This window comes from Protopterus annectens, chromosome 1.part1, assembly GCF_019279795.1.
Source record: "Protopterus annectens isolate FY-2018-M chromosome 1.part1, PAN1.0, whole genome shotgun sequence".
Taxonomy (NCBI): domain Eukaryota; kingdom Metazoa; phylum Chordata; order Ceratodontiformes; family Protopteridae; genus Protopterus; species Protopterus annectens.
In genome coordinates, this window is record NC_056726.1 from 1223151177 (window position 1) to 1223169726 (window position 18550).

Genomic DNA, 18550 nt, shown 5'->3' on the forward strand with positions numbered 1-18550 from the left:
TATTCCAGAGCATGGGCAGTCTCTGGGTTATGAACTTGTCCTTCCAGCATGTTCTGTTGATTGTGGTAATGAGGTTGAGGTCTCTGGAGTGTGTGGTGCAGAGGGATTGGGATTTCTTTAGATGTTGCATTTCTAACAGAGCTAAGTCAGACATGGCTTTGTAAGTTGAGCAGAGATCGCCTCTTAATAGATGACATGAGACAGAAAATAGCTGGAGTTTTTTTAAGTCTGTCCATGTAGGACATGTGTTTAAGGCCTATAATCCTCTTCATGAGGCACTTTTGTGGTCTCTCCAGCTGTTGCAGGTGTCTAGTGAGGTACATGCCAAATGGTGCATTATACTCTATGACTGGTCAAATGAGGGAAGGGTAGAGAGAAATGATGACCTCTTTTTCCTGGATGCAAAACCCTTGGTAATGAGATGTGCCACATTGAAGGACTTTCTGACCACAGTGGCAATGTGGTGGTCGAAGGAGAGGTTACTGTCAACCTGTCCCCAGATCTCTTATAATGCCTTCAGTTTTCAGTGGCTCCCATCGATGTGGTAATTGGTAAGAACTGAGTTTTTCCCAAAGGGGATGATGACACATTTTTTGGCATTAAGCTTAAGGCCATGGTTTCAACACCAGCCATTAGTCTCAGTGAGGCCTTTCTGTAGGATGTCTGCATCACTTGGGGAGTTAATAATGGCTCCATGATTGCAGTCATCTGTGAACTTGGTCAGCTACAGTCCCTCTGTGTTGGCCTGGACTTCTGAGAAGTAGATGCCAAACAGGAGAGGACCTAGGACCGATCCCTGTGGGATTCCACTCATGACTGGTCAGCAGTCTGACTTGGAGTCTGCTACTTTCACACTGAGTTCTATCTGTGAGCTAATTTGCAGCCCACCTAAAGACAGTAAGTGTAGCTGTCAGTCTGGGACATTTGTTCCTATTATGAGGGTTAAACTGCATTACTTAAAGATGTGCATAGTTGTATGTGTTTGTATTAAGTTAAAAAGTTATGTGGGTGTTCTAGTGGTGTTTTTTAATAATCTTTATTAAAACAAAAAGTCTTGTAGGATGTGAAGTAGGCTCAAATGGATATGACAAGAAACAAGTGTATAAAAGATCAACTTGCCAAACAGTGTATGCATATAACACAAAAGCTGAAACTAGACATTTAAAAAAGTTGTTATACATAGCAGGTGGAGATAATAATTTATCATACTGACAATATTTTCCATATGATCTTTGAACGTGAATGGTCTCACAGGTATATAGAAAAAAGAAAGAGAAGTGAACTATATTAAGAATTGAGTTATGTCACAAGAGACATATATGAAAAGAAGTGACCATGTACATTTGATAAAGAAATGATTTCAAGATGGTTATTCAGTAGAATATTTGGAACAAAGGAAAAGTGGAGTACATATAGTAATTGTTAGAGGAGCTCCCATAGTGATAGATTACAATGGCATGTTTTTACACTCCACCGAAACTGCTACAATAGAGTTTAACAAAATTCTGGGAGAAATAATCATCTTTCAGCAGGGAATATTACTTATACATGAGGACTTTAATTTGATTTGCAACAGTGAGGATGTATCTAGGGGGCTGGGAAGGGAAAATCTAACAAAAGAAGGAAAATTTTTGAAGAATTTTATGAAGATATTTGGTATGGGAAATGTGAACTCAGTAATAGGAGCTCATAGAACATTTACGCATTATTCCCCAAGGTGGGATAAAATGAAAGTGGAGTTTAAAATAGGGTAGAAATAAAAGAAAAAGAGATATGGTTAAGATGTAACAATAATTATTTAGAGAGACTGACAATGGTTAAAGTATTGCAGAATAGGGTGAATTTCACAAAACAAAAATGGGGCAGAATGTAAAGAGAAAGTAAGTGACTACCTGGATAATATACATGAGTTTAGAAAGATTGCTGTTAAGCAACTGTTTTTGATAATAACTCCAAAGTACAAAAGCTTTTAGCACAATGGCTCAGGCAACAGAAAGTAGAAAGGATTGTTACCAAGCTTAGACAGTCTATAACAAGGAACATAACCAGAGAGCTTGCAGAGATATTAGAAGCATTTTGGGCATTTTATGAAAATCTGCATAAAGCAGAGATTGTGGAAATCAAGAAAAAGTAGAAATGGAAATGTTTATGGAAGCATTAAATGTGCCAAGGCTAGAGGTAGTTGAGGCTCAGTTTATTAACAGTTAAGATAGGAGGAGTTGAGGTAAAGATGTTGATATATAACAAATCTACAGGAAAGTATCAAGAAGTGGATGGTATTCCTGTAGGAGTTTGGAAGCTAGGAGAGAAACAAGTGATAATGATCTGGAAGGTTTTGTTTAACAGTATTTTAAAAGGAGGAGAAGCACCAACAACCTGGAAGAAAGCAGTGGAGGCAGTAATTCCTAAAGATGGTAAAGACCTATCAGATATAGCTTCATCTAGGCCTATTTTGATTCTAAACCATTATTATGAATATATAATGGCTAAAAGAATTGCAAAGATGATGCCAAAATTGATAGATATGGAGCAGTGTGGTTTTGTGGAGGGGAACCAAACATTTGGCAACATTAATAAACAATGATGATCCAGAGTGAAGCAGATTATAAGAAAATGCCACTGTTGTTGCTGCCTTGAGACAGGGAAAGCATTTGACAGAGTAAGCTGGGATTTTTCCTCAGCTAGATTGCAAATGTTGGAGGTGTGATGGAGAAGAAAGAGGCAATTAGGAATATTTTTGAGGAGTGTAATGAATTGGAAGACTTTAAAAAGTCCCTCTCTCAGAAATAATGGGTAAGCAAATTGGTATATGAAGGCAATGATTTTTTTGAATTGGGATACACAGAAAGAATTGCCTAGACATAGTAAGCCCTTGTTGAGTTTAATTCTGGTGGGTGCCAAAAAGGAAATTACTAGAAAATGGAAGTCAAAGTCTAAACCAACCATACTAGAAGTAGTGAATATAGTAACAGAACTGTGGGAACAATACTTGCAGAATAATGTTTTAAAGGAGGAATGAAGTTTAAGGGAAGGCAGGAATTGAATGAGCTATGAAATGTTCAATTGACAATGACTGTTTAGAAGACCATATGTGATGTATAATATTTGCAATTGAAAATATATAGAAATATGCTTTGCTTTTAAATGTAATGGCATCTGTGTCATAAGTGATAATTCAGTAAAGCTGTTTATTTTTTAAAAAAAGACTTAACCAAGCTAAAGTCTTCACTGTGTAATAGCTTAATTATTCTGTAGTGAAGGCCCATGTGATATATGCAAATTACCACTTAAGGATATACCAGTATTTCAGCTACAAGGTTTCCAAATGCTCATGAATTTTTACTTTTTAGATTTTTATGGGTACATTCAGGCCAGTAAAGCCAGCCCCTGTTAGGTGTAGACATGTCCCACCAAGCCCACAGTAGTAGTGGGTACTAACCTTAACCCTAACGCTGTCCATTCCCCCAAACGTAACACTACACAATACCTTAACAAAACGTGTACCATAACATTGCCACTATTCAGGTGAATTTGAGACTAGTGTTATGGGGGCTTTTAGTGTGATGATCGGGTGAGGAAATACTTTTCCTTTCTCAATGTTTTGCACCTTTGATATTTAGGGTGTTCAGTGTTGTCTGTGTTTTTTAAACTGAATTAAGAATGTTTGATCATGTACGGGATAAATATATGTACATATATATGTATGTTTGTACACACACATATATATGTATGGGTCTGGGACTAATGCGCGAACGGCCATTTCACCGAATCAGAAACGGCCGGGCATACTTACCCGAAAGTGTTTTTTACCGAAGAAGCACTTTCACAGAAGTATGCCTGGAGGTAGAGGGAGTTGTAGGGGAGTGACTGCTGTGGAGATCGTAGTATGGTGCAGTTAAAGGAATTTTTCACTTTTCCCCACTGTAGTGCGATCTGGGAGTGAGAATAATAAAGTAGGAGATGTGTGGGGGGTACAGCCCCCCCCCACATGTGGGGTGTAGGGGGGCTTGCTCCCCTGCATAAACGTTAATTTACTGTTTTTTTTTTATTTTAACGCACTTTAGCGAAAGTGCTTTTTTGGTGAAAAGCGCTTTCGCTAAAGTGTGTTCGGTGATAATGGATTCGGACTTTTGATCTTTCAATCAAAAGTCCTAGATCCATATATATATATATATATATATATATATATAGATATATATATATAGATATATATATATAGATATATATATATATATATATATATATATATATATGGATTCATTTCATAATCTCGAAATACTGAAATATCGAATTTCAGTATCTCGAGACCATGAAACCGAATCCACAAAACACTGAAACAACAAAACCCCGAACCCAAAACTGTGAAATTCAAAACACCGAACAAACCACACACACTACACCATACATACACAACACCCACATCACAACATAAACAAACAAAACTGCACACATACACAACTCATACACACATAAGCAGGGGAGCAAGGCCCCTGCACCCCCCATGTGGGGGGCTGTGCCCCCCACATCCCCCCTACTTATATATACTAACTCCAAGATCGCATAAACAGGAAACAAAAGCAAACTCACACACGCACATTCTCCAGTCACTCACACACACATCAAACATACCAGCACACTCACATACACTCTAACTCCCACTCAAAACCCTTACAGAATACTCACTTACCTGACATAACACCTAAATCCACACACCGCACCGTGCACCATCAACACACAATCCTGGACATTATGTAGCGTAAGGTCATAACCGCGAATTCGAGATATTCGAATTTGTGATTATAAACTTTCGCTATTGTAAACATTCGGTTTTATAGTCCTGAGATGCTGAAATTCGACATTTCAATATTTCGAGATTATAAAGCGCTCCTATATATATATATATATATATATATATATATATATATATATATACACACACACACACACACACACACACACACACACACACACACACACACACACACAAACACACACACACACACACACATCACACACGCACACACGCACACGCACGCACACATGCACACACACACACACACACACACACACACACACACACACACACACACACACAGCAATTTTCGGTCCTTCATATATTTGTCTTACTGTCCATTTTAAATACACATGATACCAGCTGTTTTGCCCAATGTCCTGAGTAAGATGATTTTTTTTTTTATTTGCTTTGTACTGTAATTTGACAAACCTCAGACCTCTGAGCATGTGCAGTAGCAAGTGCAGAATTCCACAGTTGCATAAACGAGTAAACAAAACAAGTAAAGCTAACACCTAGATAATAAAGAATAAATAAATAAAATAATTAATTTTTCTTTTTCCATGGGGGGGTGGGGCTGCAGCCAGTTCCCTGTCCCTATAACTCAGTCATTTCAGTTTAGTAGAAATTAGAATTTTATAAATCACCAGTGAGTGCATATGATTTTCAGTATTACTTTGCTAGCTTGTCAAAATGGATCAGTATCTAAACTGTTAGTTCTGAGAGAAAACAAATATACAGTAAGAGAAGATGCTTCATGAAACTGCAAACAGATTAAAAAAAAACTTTGTTAATGAGTGAGCAAGTGGATGATCAGCCAGACGATTTGTATGAGATAGCCCCAGATTGCTATAGAAACCAGACTGCGTCTGTGAAAAGGAAAATTACTGTTTGGGGTGCTGTGGGGATCATTGTGACTGGCCCTTTTAGGGTCTTTATAATTGGCACTGTGGAGGACATGGAATAAGTAAAAGTATGTCTTGCTGAAAAAAAATGTGCTGCAAGACTGTTATGCATTAAGGTAGGAGAAATGTTGAAAAATGTTGAAAAAAGGACTCTTGCAGCATTCAGTTAGTCAAAAATATATCAAAGCAAAAAGTTTTAACTTGATGAATCTGAGAAACAAAAAAATTAACTTATTCCTCAGCTGTTCTGACAACAGTAGTTTAAAATTGTATTAATTATAACAAGTAATGTTTTCTCCCTCTGAGATTTTCAGAATTTAGTTCCTCCTTTGTTCCAAAAATGTAAATACAATGGCTTCTGCCTCCCTCTTTCTCATCAGGCTTTTCTTGGTTGTATAACTCACCATTTTGGGCTAATTTCTATCTCTTTCATTTCCCTGCTATAAATACCATATTTGCCTGGTTTTGCATGCCCGGCAGCACCGGTTAGCTAGGGTAAAACTATTCCCGGCTCCACAAAGTCTCCTCTTCAATTTTTCCTTTGGAACTAGACAAACTTTCAGCTTAAGCACTCAAGCCATTCATATCTCAGCTCGGCACTTGCTCATAACTTATAGCAAGCACTTATAAACCCTAGCACTAGACCTTCCTGTACTGTACAGAAGGACAAGGCTCTCTATTCGACCTTATCAGCCATCCAGTAAAACAGTTCACTGTACCTATCCAGGCATGTCCAAAGGGCAGTTTCAGGTGTACTGTCCAGTCCACCTGGTGAATCTGGGCATTTTGAGGCAATGTTACAACTGCCTCATGTACACAGACAACCCCCTCCTCCTACCACCAAACACTAACACATGTGAGAGATGCAGTTATACAGCCAAACTAGAGGCTAAGTTCTCTCAACCCAAGACTGGATCAGACAGTCAAGAGGAGAAGGGAAATACTTGCATCCCACCACCAGTCTTACATAGACCCATTAAACCAGCACCGGCAAAAAACACACATAAATACATGGAAACATAGTCGGAGGCTCTAAATAAAAATCTGCAAAACCAACAGAGACCTTCAAAGCAAACATCCAAGCAACCTCCACCCCCCAACATAAACCATGAAACACATACTTCACAAAACCAGTGTGCCATGCAATCACAGCCTTTAAGGCAAAATAACATACACAACATACTAGTAATAAGTGACTCTATAGTCAGGCACAATGACGTCCCACTCACTAGGCTAAATAAGGAGAAGGTTACTGTTAGCTGCCTGTTGGGTGCCAGGATCCACCACATAACACAAGCACTCAGGTCACTCCAGAACAAGTACAAATATGACTCTGTCATTGTCCATGTTGGTGTGAATTACCTGAGCTTTACATCCCTGGACTACATGAAAAGAGACATGGAAGAGCTCTCTGATCATGTAACCCAGGCCAGTATGACCTTGACCCTGAGTAGCATCCTACCCTCACCAAGAATGATACCACGGTATAAAGAAAAAATTCTCGATTTCAACAATTGGCTAAGTTTCTGGTGTCATTCAAAATGGATCCAGTGTCTGTCTACCTGGGATGACATGCTTGACAAGCCATGCTGCTTCACTAGAGATGGCTTGCACCTGTCACCCTTAGGCTTTCGAATACTTGCTAAGGCTCTTGCCACCCCCATAGTGCCTTTCTTAGGCAAGGCTCAAAAGACAAACCAACCACCGTAAATAGCACAAGTAACAAAAAACTGAGGGTATTGCTACTCAATGCCAGAAGTCTAAACCTCAAAATGCACGCACTTAAGGCACTCCTCAGCATGGAGAAAATCGATATATGCGCAGTAACAGAAACATGGTTTAAGGCTCCAGACAACGCCCCAGCACTACTAGGCTACAACTCATACCATACATTTTGGCCACAGAACCCAAACTGAAATACAAAAGACGGGGGCGTATCCATATTCATCAAAGATACCCACACCTCCAGATTAGTGGCACAGCACGATGCTTCAGAGATCATCCACGTGCAACTAACAATGGGAAAAACTGCAATTCAAATTTCAGCTTGCTACAAATCACCCACCATGTCCCAGGACCCCCATTCCACATTTCTGGAAACACTGGGAAACATAAAGGTCCTACCAAACACCCTAATATTGGGTGATTTCAATTACCCAAACATTAACTAGGAGAACTACTCAAGTACTAACTCCCTTGCCCAACTTTTCTTAGAATTTATAAACTCAAATGCCCTGGTTCAACTGGTCAACACTCCCAAGAGGTGACAACATATTGGACCTGGTCATCACCAACATGGGCGACGGTTGTTCCACACCAGAGGTCAACCCCTCACTGGTTAAATCTGACCATAAACAAATCACTTTGGATATCCATATTCCGCCCCCACCCCAGGACAAGAAAGCCACCATGAAAAACTTTTCAAAAGCAAACTTCACGTTACTTAAGACCGAGGTGGAAAGTTTCAAAGCCCCCATGCTGAAGGATAACACTGTCCAAGCTGCAAAATCCTTTACTAATGCATTCTACGGGCAGCTACAAGAATGCATGGATTGTGCCATCCCAAGCAAAACCAAGACTCACTCCTCCAAGAAAAGGAAACCAGTCTGGTGGACTCCTGCCATAAACAAGCTATACAATAGAAGGAGGAAACTAGTACAGAAAAGAGTAAAATCCCAAGAAGGGAAGACATCCCTGATCAGTATCAGCAAGAAACTATGATCCCTCATAAAATCATTCAAGGCGAGCTTTGAAAGAAAAATTGCCAAGGACTCCAAAGATAACCACAAGGCATTCTTTAGCTAAGTCAAGAATCTAAGTGGCAATGCTCAAAGTTAGTGCACAAAATACACTGAACCAACCAATATCGCCAACATCCTGGCAGACAAGTTCAGTGCAAACTTCACCTCCCTCTCACCCCCAAAAGGGCCCATAACCATACCAGAAGAATGTAGAGTCCCTGAAATCACTGACACTCAGGTTAAAACAGCCCTCTCCAAAGCCAAAAACTCAGCATCAATGGGACCGGACGGTGTCCCAGGCTGCGTCCTACATGAGCTCAAAGATGAACTAACCCCTCACCTAAACACACTGTTCAAACTCAGCCTTTCCACAGGCTACATACCCATAGAGTGGGGCACATCAATGGTTATTCCGCTCCACAAAGGTGGAGCCACAACAGACTCCGGGAACTATCGCCCTATAAGCCTGACTATCTTGGTCTGCAAGGCTACGGAGCACATCATCATGGAACTCATTAACAGAGACATTGGGAACCTCCAAACACTGGACCCTACCCAGTTTGGCTTTGTTAAGGGCAGATCATGCCTCCTAAACCTGGTGGACTTCTTTGAGACAGTTACCAAGGCTATAGACAAGGGAAAGGTGGTACACACAGCCTATATAGACCTCGCTAAGGCCTTCGACACCATTCCCCATTCTGGTATTATAGACAAGCTCACCATCCTGAACATAAACCCCTACATCACAAGATGGGTTGCCAACTGGCTCACGGACAGAACCCACATGGTGAGAGTTGTGGGAGCTAGGTCCATCTCTAAACCGGTTACAAGTGGTGTTCCCCAGGGCTCAGTCCTAGGACCCCTCCTGTTCAGCATATACTTCTCAGAGGTACAGGCAAGCACAGGAGGACTATGACTGACAAAGTTCGCAGACGACTGCAAACTAGGGGCTATAATTGACTCTCTGGCTGACACAGACATCCTCCAAAAGGGTCTCACTGAGACGGATACCTGGTGTCAAAATCATGGCCTCAAGCTAAATGCCAAAAAGTGCATAGTCATCCACTTTGGAAAAAATAAAGTACCTACAAACTACCACATAGGTGGTAGTCCCCTAAATACGGAAGACGTAATAAGGGATCTGGGGACCCAAGTAGATAGTAATCTCACCTTTGATAATCACATTGCCAAAGTGGTTAGAAAATCCTTCTCCATGACCCACCTAATCACAAAAGGGTTCACATCCAGATCAAAAGTGCCCCTCTACTCATCACTCATCAGACCCATCTTAGAGTACAATGCCCCATTTGGGATGTACCTTACAAGACACCTGCAACAGCTGGAAAGACCACAGAAGTACCTCACCAAGAGGATCACTGGCCTCAAACAGTTGCCCTATGCAGCTCGACTGAAGAAACTCCAGTTGTACTCGGTTGCATACCGCCTACTCAGAGGTGATCTCTGCCTGACATACAAGGCCATGTCCAACCCAGAATTGATGGACATGCTCCAACTAAAGAAAACCTTATCCTCTCAAACCACATGCTCTAGGGATCTAAACCTCACCACAACAATAAATAGGACATGCTGGGGGAATAGATTCCTGTCCCAGAGACTTCCCATGCTTTGGAACAAGATCCCAATCTACATTAGGCAGAGCTCCTTGCTTACACTCTTCAAAAGAAACCTTGACGAGTGGATGGGAAACAGAAAGTTTACCTCGGGGATCACTTCACTGGCTCTGCTGGACAGAGGCACAGGGAACTAATCTAAGGGGACGGCGAAAGCCAACACATTCTGGCTAGGCTTATAAATGCCTTTGGGCAGATAGCCTATTACCCACCTATGAACCTATGAACCTATGAACTTAATAAATACTTAAATAAAATGTGTGGATTTGTACCTTTTTGTAGCTCTTTGCAAGTGTCTGCTAAGCTGACATGCTACCTCATTCTCCATTCATTACAGCCACCCCATATTTTAGAATATTGTATCCAAGAGCATTAATAACAGCATGGCTCTGTATTCATTAAATAGAAATGGGGCTGACTTAGTACACAATTGTACCTCACCTGCTGACATTTTCATTGGCTTCGTTTACAGAAAATGACTTTTAAATTAATTTGTTTGAACAGTGAAATAGCACATTATTTAGTCTAAGAAGAAAACAAAATGAAAAGTGTGATCCAATGTCAATACAGTTCTCATCCAAGTCAAAGTAAGTCATCCAGAGCACTAGCATGACGGTGTTTTAATCTGAAACACCCCGCTTCAGCAGATAAATGAAACTGATCTAAAGTTTAAAAGCAAAAACGTATAAACAACAAAAATTAAGACACATCCCCATACAGTATTGTTGACCTAAAACACCACAGCAAGCAGTAATAAATACAGTTGTTACAGTTCACACAAACAGAGCTTGGTAATGGCCATCTCCATGGCTTACAGAAGTAAAGCCTTGACTTTTGTTCTAGACATCCCGATTTCAGTTAACAGCTTGGGCACTGGAGGAACTGGCACAGAGGAAGTGAGAGACAAGTGGCAGATATCAGCTTGCTCACCTTAGTGGGAGGTGCTACATTGGTCCATGAGAACTGTGTACTGTAGTAGGGTGGGAGGTTGGCATAACATTTAAAGTGTTTACCTTACAGATACAAGGTGCAGGGTGTGATTTTTCACATGGGGTAACTGGCTAGGCTTAAAATAGTAAATAGTCCACAAGGGCAGTTAGTCTTTTACGAATATATATATATATATATATATATATATCTATATATAAAACCAGTTTACTATCAAATTCTCGCACCGACATTGGGTGAGTTATCAGATTTCCAAACCAGAATATCTGAAATCAAATCATAGTACAAAAAAAGACCAAAGGAGGTATTTCAAAAGAGTCGACATCTCAGAAATGTCAACTTTATCAAAAATACCACGCTTCTGGTTAAAAGCAAAGAATGTTTTTGTAGAGAGGCAAGCCTCCCTGCATCCTCCATGTGGGGGGCTGCACCCCCCACCACAATCCCTGCTACTTATATATACAGACTCCAAGATCGCATTACAGTGAGGGTAAGGGTACATTTCCCGATCCCCACTATAGTGCGATCTGCATTCAAAATGCTGAAATTCACAAAAGCGAATGCTAGAGTGCATTTGTTATTGTGCATTTCAACATTTTTTTTTTCATTATTTCCTGATGTCGACTTGGGCGTTCAAACTTACAAAACTCGAATGAAGTCCGATTGCCCTTTTCATAGTAAACCCCATAACCAGTGTGTAGAACCACATACTAGGAACTGCATACATGGAAGCACTTAAGTGTACCCTGGTGCAAGCACTAAAGTGGAATTCCAGGCCACAGCAGGGAAGTGTAAGGACATCAAAATAAAAAAGTAACCTTACCAAGGATGACTCACAGTGATTCATTCTTACTCCAAACACGATCAAATGTCCTAGGGGAAGTTTGCCCTTGAGAATAAATAAATCACAAAAGGCAACTGGAAGGGAGGTTTGATGAGTGCATGGTAAGGGAGAGTCCTGGAGATGGGCATTTCAATAATGGTGGACTTGATTAAACTGCAATTGAAGAAAATATGTGTTTACATAACAAGATGCATGATGTATAATGATTTGCTATTACTGTGGCATTGCCAAGAAGGGATAGCCAGCATAATCTAGTTATTTTATTCTATAATTCTAATTCCAATTTTAATTATTATTAAAATTATAATTATAGTTATAATTCTAGCTTATTTTCAACAAGAATGTAAGTAAAGTTATACAGGTACTGCACACATTTTAGCTAGACGCATGTCATATTTCAAGTTCTAAACATGCATCATTTCCAGAGCTTCTTTATTTTATTTTTGCACTTCTTATAACATACCATACCCAAACGCAGATTCAGAGTTTTAAAAGCAAGTGCGTTTATAAACCAATTAATATTACTAATATCTTTTGGCAAATTTATTATTGGTCAAAATATGTCTCCTCATACAAAACATTCCTTATGAGCTAATCTTAGACCAATAAGTCTGACAATTTACTTTAGATGATTTTGTGAATCTAGTTGACTTGCAGGGGCATAACTGACCATTGTTTTTATAAGCTGAGAAATGAGGTTAATGGCTCCCATCCTCCTTTTTGTGACAGTAGGCTACTGAGTTGACCATCTGATGCTAAACTGCGAAACTTCAAAGTGGCATCTTGTACTACTCAACATGTGCAACTTGAGTTGTACACTTTTACTAGTAAGCTTGAATGGTAGGTGGATACACTGGCTCTTGTGTACGTGTTTCTATCTGGACTGATGACATAAGCAACTAATCAGCCAGACAGCTTTACTTCTGTCAGTGTAAAAGTTCTGCTACTTTTGCATATCAGTAACTACTGCAAGAAAGACCCAGCAAAGCTAGAGTCTTCTCTACATGATTTATTTATTGATATCTGGTGACTGGGAAAGTCCACTGGATCAGTGATCCATTTTCAGTGGAGGCCCAGGGGAAAAAGTTTTAAATAAATAAAAGGTTATAACATTGTGGCAGCAAGTATGTACAGCATTTAAAAAGAAGCTGCAGTATAGTTACAATGAAAACAATACAGAAAGTTCAACTGTTCAGAAAAAAAACATCAATTACACCTTAAACCTCCTGTAGTGGAGGTCCATGGGATATATGTAAATGACCCCCAAAGGGCACAACACTGTTTCAGCTATATACATTTTGAATACCCAAGACTTTTTAATTGTTTAGACTTTTCAACTTTTTACTTCTTAAATCTTTATGGCTACAGTCAGGCAGATAAAGCCAAACCCAACTAGCTATAAACATGCCATATTTTAACCTTAATCTCACTTTGTTATAACATAAGTGGATTGGTTGACTATACTTTAGAAACACTGAGTTTAAAACCAAGCTTTTAGGGTGCCTGCAAAATATCCCAAATGACACCCAAACCAAAGGGTAAAAAGGTCACACAAACAAACCTTTTAGTAAAAACTGAAATACCTAGCCAAGCTAGAGTCTCCAGTGTGTAATACCTTAAACCTCCAGTAGTAGAACTCCATGGTATATATGCAAATGACCCCTCAAGGACATTTGCCAGCATTTCAGCTACATTGCTCCTGAATTCTCATGAATTTTTCATTTTTACTTTTTAAGTCTTTATGGGTATATTCAGGCCATTAAAGCCAACTTCTACCAGCTGTAGACATGCCATGCGTCTGCCTTTTTCTGACTTCTTCGGTAAGCAAAGTGGATTGTTTGATCAGTTTTTCTTTCACTGAAATCACTCTTTGATCCTGAGCCAAAGCTTCCTCTGCACTCATACAGAAACAAAGAGCTCTCAGACAGGCTGACTTTTATATTTGTGTCTTTTTTTAAGTGGAAGTACACAGTAATGTCCTTTTCAAACTGGAAGTACTAGCATCTTTTTATGCATTTTTTTCTGCTTATTTTTGAGGTTCCTTCCTTCTGCCATTTCTACCATGCTAATCATGGAAAAGTTAAGTTGAAGAAGCCTTCCTTGCACAAGGGTTGGCAGAGACAGCTTTCTTATTTCAAACAGGACCTGATGTGTTTGTTTTCATGGTGTATTTTGGTTACAGATAATAAGAGAATGGTGACCATTGTTTTACCCAAACTCCTCAGCGTCCATGAAAAAAAGTTTTACATTTAGGATGGCCACTGTTTAAGATCTCACAACGAATACTAAAACACAAAGATTGTTATACAGTTTATTGGACCATTCAAGGTTTCACAACAATTCATAATCAAGAACATCTCTGCCGTGCTTATAAAAGTTAACACATGCTTTCTCTGTCCTGCTTTTATTGGCAAAGAACCAGCACGGCCATTCTTTTTATATTACATTCTTGTAGTGATGCAGAAACTGGCTAGACGTTTATCAGCTGAAGAGATGATTATTTTTTGTTCTTATAGTTCACCATTATTAAATATTTATTATTGAGGCAGAGACTGGCTGCAGAGATTTTTACTTTCACATAGCTGTTGTTCACTGTTCAAAATTACATAACATTTCTATTTCTATTGAAGGTACTGAAACTGTAGAAAGCAGCATTCTCTTTTTATAAACATCTTTATTAAATTCACACTGTTTAAACACTGATATGCCACACATAGAGTTGCAGAAAAGAAAACAAACCATTATACACATTTTCATGAGTTTCATGCATTATACATATATTTTTTTAACAATTATCATTTTGTCCCACATTACTTAAAGTGTTCAAATCCTGATATCCCTTAAATTTCTCTCCTCCTGAACATTATTCTGCATGCATTGTTCTGACAAATTCCATTTATTTCTATGTAATTTTAAGCGTGCCACCTTTTCAAATGTCCAAAGTGGGACATTTTTTTGTAGAAACTTGAGATTTTGCAGAAGAAAACATTCACAGCCAGTACAAAGGATAGAGCTTCACTTTATTTTTGCAAAAATAAAAGTTTATTCCTGTGGTTTTTGAGTTGCTTATGCTATTTCATATGTTTAGGTGTTTCATGTACAAAATAACCATTTTAAACAACTATTAAAGAAATCTTATGGATTGTTTTGTTCTTAAAAATCTCAGGACATTTGCCATTGTTTATTTTTTTCCACAAGACACAACTTCCCAAAGAGGTGCAAGTGGTAATGCTATGTAATTTTTCTTCCCATTTCTAAAGATCCCACATCCAGTTCTCCTTTACATTATTCCTTATTTGGTTCTGACCCATTTAGATTTTGAATTCTATTTTGTAGTAAGAACTTTTTGTCAACCAATAGCATTAATCTTAATAAGTCCTTGTTATGCCTAGGTGGTTCATATCCTGTATCCCAGCTCAAGTGAATAATTTCCCTAATTACAATGATTTGCTTCTGAATATTTCTGACAAAGTGCCCAGTAGGGAATTTTTAAAATCTGACAACTAATGACATTCCCAAAAACATGTTCCCATTTACCTCTTTCTTACTTTACCACCACACTCCCAGCAATTGCTAACTTCCTGAGGAATAATTTGCTGACAGATGCTAGTACTATAAAAATATAGAAATTAATCCTGGCTCAGTGTCATGGGAAAAGATGCTGAAACATTCATGAATCAGACCCTGCCCTTACAGTGAAGGAGGGTAACCCTGGTTTGCTCAGCACTCTCTACATTCTGTAATGAATGTCATTATTATAATTGCGAATGCAAACCTGCATGCAAGTACATGTCATGAAGTACAGCAGCTACAACAAAGTGGTGACTACCCAGTGACCTGATCATCCTTACCCGGTTAATAATAAATCCTTCCCATCTGAAAAACCTGCAAGTTTTCCCATGTGTTTTAGCATTACACAAGACAGTGCGCCTAATCATAGAGCAGCTGGAGATGGTATGCTGCTGCGTTACCCATGTGTTTTAGCATTACACATGACAGTATGCCTGATCATATAGCAGCTGGAGATGGTATACTGCTGTGTTACCCCTGTGTTTTAGCATTACACATGACAGTATGCCTGATCATATAGCAGCTGGAGATGGTATGCTGCTGCGTTACCCATGTGTTTTAGCATTACACATGACAGTATGCTTAATCATATAGCAGCTGGAGATGGTATACTGCTGTGTTACCCCTGTGTCTTAGCATTACACATGACAGTATGCCTGATCATAGAGCAGCTGGAGATGATATACTGCTGTGTTACCCCTGTGTTTTAGCATTACACATGACAGTATGCCTGATCATAGAGCAGCTGGAGATGGTATACTGCTGTGTTACCCCTGTGTTTTAGCATTACACATGACAGTATGCCTGATCATATAGCAGCGGGAGATGGTATGCTGCTGTGTTAGCCATGTGTGGTATGCTGCTGCATTACCTATGTGTTTTAGCATTACACATGACAGTGTGCCTGATCGTAGAGCAGCTGGAGATGGTATGCTACTGTGTTACCCATGTGTGGTATGCTGCTATGTTACCTATGTGTTTTAGCATTACACAAGACAGTGTGCCTAATCATAGAGCAGCTGGAGATGGTATACTGCTGTGTTACCCCTGTGTTTTAGCATTACACATGACAGTATGCCTGATCATATAGCAGCTGGAGATGGTATACTGCTGTGTTACCCCTGTGTTTTAGCATTACACATGACAGTATGCCTGATCATATAGCAGCTGGAGATGGTATGCTGCTGCATTACCCCTGTGTTTTATTTTAGCATTACACATGACAGTATGCCTGATCATATAACAGCTGGAGATGGTATGCTGCTGTGTTACCCATGTGTTTTAGCATTACACATGACAGTATGCCTGATCATATAACAGCTGAAGATGGTATGCTGCTGTGTTAGCCATGTGGGATATGCTGCTGCATTACCCGTGTGTTTTAGCATTACACATGACAGTGTGCCTAATCATAGAGCAGCTGGAGATGGTATGCTGCTGCGTTACCTATGTGTTTTAGCATTACACATGACAGTATGCCTGATCATAGAGCAGCTGGAGATGGTATACTGCTGTGTTACCCCTGTGTTTTAGCATTGCACATGACAGTATGCCTGATCATAGAGCAGCTGGAGATGGTATACTGCTGTGTTACCAATGTGTGGTATGCTGCTGTGTTACCTATGTGTTTTAGCATTACACAAGACAGTGTGCCTAATCATAGAGCAGCTGGAGATGGTATGCTGCTGCATTACCCATGTGTTTTAGCATTACACATGACAGCATGCCTGATCATATAGCAGCTGGAGATGGTATGCTGCTGTGTTACCAATGTGTTTTAGCATTACACATGACAGTATGCCTGATCATAGAGCAGCTGGAGATGGTATACTGCTGTGTTACCCATGTGTTTTAGCATTACACATGAGAGTATGCCTGATCATAGAGCAGCTGGAGATGGTATGCTGTTGTGTTACCCATGTGTAGTATGCTGCTGTGTTACCTATGTGTTTTAGCATTACACAAGACAGTGTGCCTAATCATAGAGCAGCTGGAGATGGTATGTTGCTGCGTTATCCATGTGTTTTAGCATTACACATGACAGTATGCCTGATCATAGAGCAGCTGGAGATGGTATACTGCTGTGTTACCCATGTGTTTTAGCATTACACATGACAGTATGCCTGATCATTGAGCAGCTGGAGAGCAGGAACACTGTGAATGCTAAAACACATAGGTACCACAGCAGCATACCATCTCCAGCTGCTCTATGATCAGGCATACTGTCATGTGTAATGCTAAAACACAGGTGTAACACAGCAGTATACCATCTCCAGCTGCCATATGATCAGACATACTGTCATGTGTAATGCTAAAACACATGGGTAACGCAGCAGCATACCATCTCCAGCTGCTATATGATCAGGCATACTGTCATGTGTAATGCTAAAACACATTGGTAATGCAGCAGCATACAATCTCCAGCTGATATATGATCAGGCATACTGTCATGTGTAATTCTAAAACACAGGGATAACACAGCAGTATACCATCTCCAGCTGCTCTATGATCAGGCATACTGTCATGTGTAATTCTAAAACACAGGGATAACACAGCAGTATACCATCTGCAGCTGCTCTATGATCAGGCATACTGTCACATGTAGTACTAAAACACATGGGTAACGCAGCAGCATACCATCTCCTGCTGCTCTATGATCAGGCACACTGTCATGTGTAATGCTAATCCACATGGGTAACGCAGCAGCATACCATCTCCAGCTGCTCTATGATCAGGCATACTGTCATGTGCAATGCTAAAACACATGGGTAATGCAGCAGCATACCATCTCCAGCTGCTCTATGATCAGGCATACTGTCATGTGTAATGCTAAAACACATGGGTAATGCAGCAGCATACCATCTCCAGCTGCTCTATGATCAGGCATACTGTCATGTGCAATGCTAAAACACATGGGTAACGCAGCAGCATACAATCTCCAGCTGCTCTATAATCATGCATACTGTCATGTGTAATGCTAAAACACATGAGTAACGCAGCAGCATACCATCTCCAGCTGCTCTATGATCAGGCATACTGTCATGTGTAATGCTAAAACACATGGGTAATGCAGCAGCATACCATTTCCAGCTGTTATATGATCAGGCATACTGTCATGT